Source organism: Lampetra planeri, chromosome 27 (genome assembly GCF_965212315.1).
Source record: "Lampetra planeri chromosome 27, kcLamPlan1.2.h2, whole genome shotgun sequence".
Lineage (NCBI taxonomy): Eukaryota > Metazoa > Chordata > Hyperoartia > Petromyzontiformes > Petromyzontidae > Lampetra > Lampetra planeri.
Genome location: NC_136133.1, coordinates 3,745,316 through 3,754,081, shown reverse-complemented (window position 1 = coordinate 3,754,081; position 8,766 = coordinate 3,745,316). Strand labels below are relative to the sequence as shown.

The 8,766-nt window shown below is 45.2% G+C and overlaps 1 protein-coding gene across 1 annotated transcript in view; it reads left to right on the top strand.

Moving 5' to 3' along the window:
* The first annotated feature begins 323 nt into the window (after positions 1 to 323).
* The window catches only part of LOC144728038 (epidermal growth factor receptor kinase substrate 8-like), a 55,795-nt gene continuing 47,352 nt past the window's right edge, over positions 324 to 8,766 (top strand). The window contains exon 1 of the mRNA XM_078607257.1: positions 324 to 631. The gene's annotated coding sequence lies outside the window, so the exon portion shown is untranslated. The remainder of the gene's footprint in view (positions 632 to 8,766) is intronic.

Here is an 8,766-nt window from a genome sequence, read left to right as displayed (position 1 = left end):
ATGCGGTGAAGCAACATAAGCCTGCTTGTGTGTGTATATATAATCATTTAATCAGTGTAAATAAAACCTGCGCTTTGTTTTGTCAAACCAGCCCTGTGGATTCCATTAACTCCTTTCCTTCTTGCGGTCTGCTGTGAATGGTAAGCCGGCAGCCATTTCTGAGGTCACTTCTGGGTTCAAGGTGCAGAGAAACGGGTGCACTTCGGTCCACCTGAAACCTCCGGCAGAGTCTCCGTGCGGGGCAGGGTTTTTTTATTGGGCAACTCGAGCCCAAGGTGCTCTTTGATACCCGCGAGCGGCCGGAGTGGGGCTGGGCAGAAACCGCGCAGCTGGGAGACGTGACGCGGGCATCGGGAGGGCACTCACACTCACACACGCACTCACACTCGCACTCACACGCGCGCGCACGCGGCTTACTCGCAGAGGCATCAGAACATGGAGCCATCTCTGCCCGAATAGTACGGCGGCTGCGTGAAGCCACAGTTCGCGTTACATAGCTCTGATTATTGTTGGAAAATATTTTTTTTTTAAATTGTGTTTTTCGTGTTGGAGTAGCCAGTGGTGTTGTTGTCGGAGAAGACGGCCCGGTGTTTTTTTGGAAATTCAAGCACGCAAGACTCGGCAAAGACAGGTGAGGGCTGTTCTTTTTCAGTTGTTTACACCGTGACTGCAACTGCTGCTGCTGCGACGTCTCGATTACTACTGCTCGCGGTTTAAGAGCGACTGGATATATCAGTGCTCAACGCTTGTGAAGGGGGGCATGGGGTGGGTGGTGGTGATGGTGGTGGTGATGGGGGGGAAGAAAAAAATAAAACCACGCTCCATTGGCGAGTGGTGGCAAGGTGTTCAAATGGTTCTGACAAGCCAGCCAGCCTCGGCCAGCCTCCTGTAAACGTTAACGCAGCGGCATCTCGAGGATTTGTAAAATTCGCCGGGTGGTGATGACTGTGGTGGTGGCGGTGGTGGTGGCGGTGGTACGGTCAATGCGTGTCCTCCCCACGCACGTTTTGTGGCGCGGGGTATATGTGTGTGTACGTTGCACGTGTGTGTAAATGTAGTTGCTTCAGCTCCATACTATTAACATTCCTTCCCTTTATTAATGCTAACTCTACTCCCTCCCTTTGATGCTGCTAATCCTGCATAACGCACGGGCATAATATGACTTTGAAACCCCCCGCCCAGCTCCTAGGCATTTCACAAGTAGTGACTAATCCCATATCTGCATTTCCAATAAATATGCTAAATTCCTCTTGATAGGCAAATTCCTTTGTCAAGGCGCTCTTCCCCCTCCAACCCAGCTTAAATATACGCTTCCAAGCTTGGTGGTGTTCATTCATACGCTGTCTTTCCGACAGACCTGTTCTTCACCTGAGGACGGCTGCTTGCGTTGTGGCCGAAACGTCGTGAGAATTGTATTTTATCATGTTATATTTTTATTATTTTATTACTTCCCTTCCACGTGACTTTACCGAAAGAACCAAGAAGATATAAATATGTCGTTAAAACCCACCACCGCCCGACACAGCCCCCATCAGTAAGGTGTGTCACGTAAAACGGAACGTGGCCAATTCGTCACCAGTAACGGCACACCGGTTGTGTCGGAGAGCAAATCCACAACATTTACAATTCGAGTTCGACGTTTCGCCAGTAATAACAACCGGCATCATCAGGCGCCGGCCACATGCACGTATATGTGTGTTGAACTTCTTTCGCACCGTACGTATCCCGACCGTGCTTATGAGGTTGGTGTGTAGCGAAGGGTCGTGCTGGGGCACCGTCAGCGTGGTTGGCCTTTGCGGTGTCGACACAAGAGCTCGAATAGACGCGGGGGGGGGGACCGAGAGAACGCGGCCGGTGGTGATTTATTGATGGCGGAGATGCAATCGAGGTGACGGATGACAGAACGAGATGTTTCGGGAGAGGTTTTGAATGAAGGAGCCTTCGCCCTGATCGTATGTTTGTGTGCCCACGTGACCGCGATATTACCATGCCGTTTGATTAACAGAAGCTGACCCGTGATAATGGCAGCTTTTTTTTATTGGTTCTTTCGGTAAAGTCACGTAGAAGGAAAATAATAATGTAATAAAAATAAAACATAATAAAATAATTCTCACGACGTTTCGGCCACAACGCAAGCAGCCGTCTTCAGGTGGAGAACAGGTCTGTCGAGAAGGCAGAGTCGAGACGGCTGCTTGCGTTGTGGCCAAAACGTCGTGAGAATAATTTTATTATGTTTTATTTTTATTATTTTATTATTTTCCTTCTACGTGACTTTACCGAAAGAACCAAGAAGATGAATCCCTGCAGTCACGAAAGCTCTAAATCGAAAAATGTCAGCTTTCATAAATATTGTCAAATCGCTGCACGTTTTTTTTGCTGTTAAAAGCTTATTACCCATTAAACTAAAAGTCAAGCATAGACTATTGCGGTAGTTAATTTCATTGTCTTGTACCGCTGACCTATCACGTGTGCTCGAAGCGTTATGGATTTTAAGGTGACAATGAATATAACGCTTATGTTTGGGTGAACTGCCGTTGAATAACTTAAAGATGTTAGGCCCCCTACATGTAGAGCCCGTTTTGTAAATTCGCTGCTGGGTGAGGAGGTTTCCACTCCTCGCGACCCTCAGGGGCCTTTGTCCATACTTGACCACGCCGATGAGTGATCGTTCCACCTTTGAGAACAGCGATGGATTTGACTGCATTTCCCTCTGCTGCCCGCAATGCCTATGACACCTACCTATGACACCTACCTATTACACCTAACTATGACACCTACCTATGACACCTAACTATGACACCTACCTATTACACCTACCTATGACACCTACCTATTACACCTAACTATGACACCTACCTATGACACCTAACTATGACACCTACCTATTACACCTACCTATGACACCTACCTATGACACCTACCTATTACACCTACCTATTACACCTACCTATTTCACCTACCTATGACACCTAACTATGACACCTACCTATTACACCTACCTATGACACCTAACTATGACACCTACCTATGACACCTAACTATGACACCTACCTATTTCACCTACCTATTACACCTACCTATTACACCTACCTATTACACCTACCTATTACGCCTACCTATTACGCCTACCTATTACACCTACCTATTACACCTACCTATGACACCTACCTATTTCACCTAACTATGACACCTACCTATTACACCTACCTATTACGCCTACCTATTACGCCTACCTATTACACCTACCTGTTTCACCTACCTATGACACCTACCTATTTCACCTAACTATGACACCTACCTATTACACCTACCTATGACGCCTACCTATTACACCTACCTATTACACCTACCTATGACACCTACCTATGACACCTACTTATGACACCTACTTATGACACCTAACTATGACACCTACCTATGACACCTACCTATGACACCTACCTATTACACCTACCTATGACACCTACCTATTACACCTACCTATGACACCTACCTATGACACCTACCTATGACACCTACCTATTTCACCTACTTATGACACCTACCTATGACACCTACCTATGACACCTACCTATGACACCTACCTATGACACCTACCTATGACACCTACCTATGACACCTACCTATGACACCTACCTATGACACCTACCTATGACACCTACCTATGACACCTACCTATGACACCTACCTATTACACCTACCTATTACACCTAACTATAACACCTACCGATTCCGCACGGTGGTTACACACCCAAGCACTGTCCAGGTCCAAGGCTGCTTAGCCTCCTAGTTCTGATGATACAGTCATGCTGGGTGATGTGGTCTATGTTAGTCATCTTTATTCGCGCTGGAAGTTTAAGTTACATGTTATTTTATTTAACTCGTTGGCAAGAACTCAAGGAGACCAGAATACATTGCATGGAAGTATGGCAAGGCGCAACAACAATGCGGATATCAATCTTGACTTAAAGCTTTCGTGACTGCAGGAATTCCTATTCTTGGGTCTTTCGGTAAAGTCACGTAGATAGGTTCAAAGAAAATAACAAAAAATAACAAAAAACGACGACGTTTCGATCGCAAAACAAGCGGTCGTTTTCCTGAAGACGACCACTTGTGTTGCGATCGAAACGTCGTAGTTTTTTGTAATTTAATTTTAACCTATCTACGTGACTTTACCGAAAGACCCAAGAAAAATGCGGATTCAATGTCACACTTTTGGGAAGCTGGCATTGTAACAATCGTCATATCATTGTGAAATATTTTTAGGAGTGGTGCACAAGCGTAATTAACAAACCAAAAAATGACTCAACACATTCATCGATAACACCGTGGCCTTAAGAGTGTAGTGTAAAAATATATAACGTGACCTTCCGCAACGGTCCTTCATATCACACGAAGGGTGCAATTTATGTCCTATGAAGAAGGGCCATCTGCCCGAAACGTCAACCGGTACGTTTACTTATTAAGGCCACAGTCTTATTGACGATTGTATTGATGTTCATTTACATGACTGTGTGAAAATTGAGATGTCGTTTCGGGACAATGATATCACAGGCAACCCTAGCGAGCTTGCGGCGTCGGTCACATGACACGCGGAGTCAAGTAACTGGTCTCTACAGCAGTGCTCGTTAGCGGTCCTGATCCACAGGTGGAAATTCCAGATTTCAATTGTTGGGGGGGGGCCCATCCTCTTCAGTTTCATTTATTTGGTATAGCCCTGTGAGCCATTCGGCTCTTGAATCGGGTGCAACCGCAACAAACAAAAAACAAAAACATGAACAAGAAAACATCTTAAAGTGACTATGCGCAAACAGAAAAATCCAGGAAAAAAAACTCTTACTACTTGTAGAACACCGTAATGGAGCTTAAATCTCGTAAAGTCGAATTAATTTGACCTAACCTGGAGGAATCATGAGCGACGTCAAGCTCCTATTTTGTTAGTGTTTCGAACTTGCGACTTTCCAAATGATTTGGGTTAATAAAACGGTCAATAGCCAATAAGAATTAATAGTGGCAGCCTAGGAACTAAACGCGTCAGAGAATTTTCTCTACCACCGAGGAAGATTAAGCGACGAAAGCCAATTCACGATGCAGGTACCGGGTGGATCGTTAACATCGGCAAGGTTCGTGAGAGGTTTGGCGGTGGTTTCAGGAGGCCTTCGTCCATCCAAGGACTTTACCCTTCCCTACTTGCATGTCGCCAACCCACACTGACCAGCGTCACGTGACGCCTCGTCTAGCAGTGGAGTGCCACAGGCGCTGTGCACGTGCAGACACCGTGGCATTATAGTTAAACACGACTGCAATTCGCGCTTTATTTAATCGGGGGAGGAGGGTGGGGGTGGCGAGCGAGCGAGCGAGCGAACGACGGACGTACGAAATATGATACCCTTCTTGGACTATCTTCGAGTACAATATTAAGTTTCGCGGACAGGTATTATTCGTTTTATTTGACCTACTGTATGTGCACGCTCAGTTTTAATTGGGCCCCATATATACCGTATATATATATTTTCAAAATACTGTATATTAGAATTTGTTGCAATGTATTCTGCGGCGTATAATTATGACCGGCGTAAAAATAAAAACAAAAATCGCTTAACGATTATGTTTTTTTAACCGATGTCTATCCTTGCCGTCTGAATTACTCCGTGGCATTGTTACCGACGGTCCATCGCGTGGTGCAGGGAATGAATTAATTAGTTGCCGGTTTCAGTCATCACTCGCAACTGATCAATCAGCCTCGGCCAGAAATCGATCTCGTCGATTATCACGGCTGGCTACGTACGGCGCCGACAGAAGTTCAACACGCATACTCGTGCATAACAGCCTCATCGTGTGCTCACCATTGGGCCCTCCCTCGACAATCAAAATATAAAGAAGCAGCCCTCCAATTTCTTGCACACGCCGCGGCTGGCGGAAGAGCCTGAGCTAATCCATTCTGGCCAAAGCTAAATGATTCAATACGGGTCACTGTGGAATGTCTTGGTGACAACAAAACGTACAACAAGCGGTGTTCTTGACGAACAACCGAGGGGAGGAAAAACAACTGAGTAGACTTTGTCACCGGCTGTATACGTGCCGTGTGTGTGTGTGTGTGGACAAGTAGCTCTGCGTGTAAAGCGGCACGATAACTATTTTTGGTCATAGACTAAAACATTAAAAATGTATCTTCATACACCTGTCAACCCCCATATCAGTGTCCTACCTTATTACAGACCTTACTGGTCACCCCCCGTGTCTCTTATAAATCTCAACGTTCATCCCACAAAGACCCATCGCAAGGGAGAAACACAAACAAATAGACACCATTAGCACATTCACCACCGCTACACTCACCACTACGTACACTCACCACTACTACACTCACCACTACGTACCTGTCAACCGCTTATTTACAGACCAATTCAGACCTTACTGGTTACCCCGTGCCCTTATAAATCTCAACGTTCATCCCACAAAGACCCATCACAAGGGAGAAACACAAAAAAAAATGCCAGTATTGAAACGGCTGTACGCCGTATGGATCTGAAAACTCAATTTCCCTGTACAAGAATACGGGGTAAACCGTATGGGTTGACAGCTATGCATCATATACTAACTAGTGCTGTACTTTACCCCTATTATACTGCGTGGTGGACTGAGGCCGTTGAAACGCGTCACCTATTGCCGTATATATTCCTGTTTCGGCCACAGTGTTATTGGCGAATGTGTTGAGTTCATTTCGAATCGACTGCGCTTACACGTTTCGTCTCGTCAGCCTCCGATCGTAGTCAAATCCGAAATGTAACGTAACACTGCTTCGCCTCCATTGGAACCTCATTTGCCAGTAAAAAATATGATAATTGTTTTTTTACCCTTCTATCTGGCAACAACAAAAAAAGGTGTCAGTTTTGTTGCCAGATAGAAGGGTAAAAAAACTATTATCATATTTTTTACTGGTAAATGAGCTCTCATACTCTGATGGTGCATTGTCTTTGAGTTGTGCGCCTTTTGGCGTCATCTGGTCCAACCCATGTGAGACTAGGCTCTAAGGAAAGCTGTCTCGGGTGTGGACCAATTAACTTCAAGGACAGTGCATACATTATCAGAGTTATGTTTTTGTTTGCATTACGACTGCAGGTATTGTGGTCTATGCAAACATGACTCCTTGTAAAAAAAGGTGTCAGTTTTGTTGCCAGATAGAAGGGTAAAAACCAATTATCACTACTTCGCCTGGCATACATTTTTTCCCTTGCTTGGCCTAGCGGTCAGCATAATGACAGGCGAGTCCCAACAACCCTTGAAGTGTCAACATCATAACTGGCGACTTACGAGCCACATTGCGCCCAATCGGAGCTTGAGCAATGGGGGGGGGGGGGGCTAGGCGATACGTTTAACCGAACTTGCACACTACGGCGCATAGGCCGCGTGTCATAAACAGCTTGTAAATATCTCTGAATTGCTCCTTCGCCTGTAAGGTGAGGCCCCTCCGTGCTGCGTGTCAGCCCTTCAAGTGACTCACTCGAGCACTCCGCCGTGGCTGAAAGGCCTCGACTAAAATGGCATAACACTCACAATTGGTATTTTTGGACCTGTTCTTCCACGCTTTGGTATAGATATAATTAGTTTTTTTTTTACTCAACGAATGCGAAGTCCCAAAGGCCCAAGCCGTGTCGAGGGCGAGTAGACCTCCGCTCAGTTTGTGAATCGGGCAGACTTCAAGGATTCATACTCTTTGTTCTTTTCGGTAAAGTCACGTAGGAAATAAATAAATATATTTCTATTTAAAGCTTTCGTTACTGCAGGGATTCATCTTCTTGGTTCTTTCGGTAAAGTCACGTAGAAGGGAAGTAATACAATAATAAAAACATAATAAAATAATTTTAATAATATTTTTAATAATATAATTTTATTATGTTTTATTTTTATTATTTTATTACTTCCCTTCTACGTGACTTTACCGAAAGAACCAAGAAGATAAATAAATAAACTCACGACGTTTCGGAGGCAACACAAGCTTCCATCTTCAGGTGGAACCGTCACAGCAAAATTACTGTATCAAGTCACCTACGAGACTTTACCGAAAAAAACAAAGAGTATGAATCCTCGATTTAAAGCTTTCGTGACTGCATGGATTCATCTTCTTGGTTCTTTCGGTAAAGTCACGTAGAAGGGAAGTAATACAATAATAAAAAATAAAACATAATAAAATAATATAATAATATGCTTTATTTTTTATTATTGTATTACTTCCCTTCTACGTGACTTTACCGAAAGAACCAAGAAGAAGTATGAATCCTTGCAGTCACGAAAACGTCAAATATAGAATTAGACTTCAAGGATGTCGTCGGTTGAATGGTTTTGCTCCACCCCACAGGCGCTGAGCAGGGGGGGGCTTGCTCTTATGCCCGCGTCGGTGGATGGTTGACGAGGCGTGGCCCGTGACCAGTTCTGAACCTGTTGAGAGGGTGAACCACTCCTTCCTGGGAAGGTTGACACCAGGGGGGCTGCTGTTGTGTGGGGGTCGTAACGAGGTGCCCGTTCGCCAGGTCCAGTGACAACCACTCTGGATCGGCGTCGTGGAAGAGGATACTGTGTACGTGTTTGTAGCGGCTAAGCGGGTCTCCGCTGCATTCCGTCGGCCTCATTGTGTTTTAGTTTGTTTTCCTTCACCCCCCTCCCCCCCCTAGTCAGTAACTGCGATGAACACGGTTGGCTACGTACGGTGCGAAAGAAGTTCAACACGCATACGCTCCACAGGAGGCAAATTACTTGATTCACTGG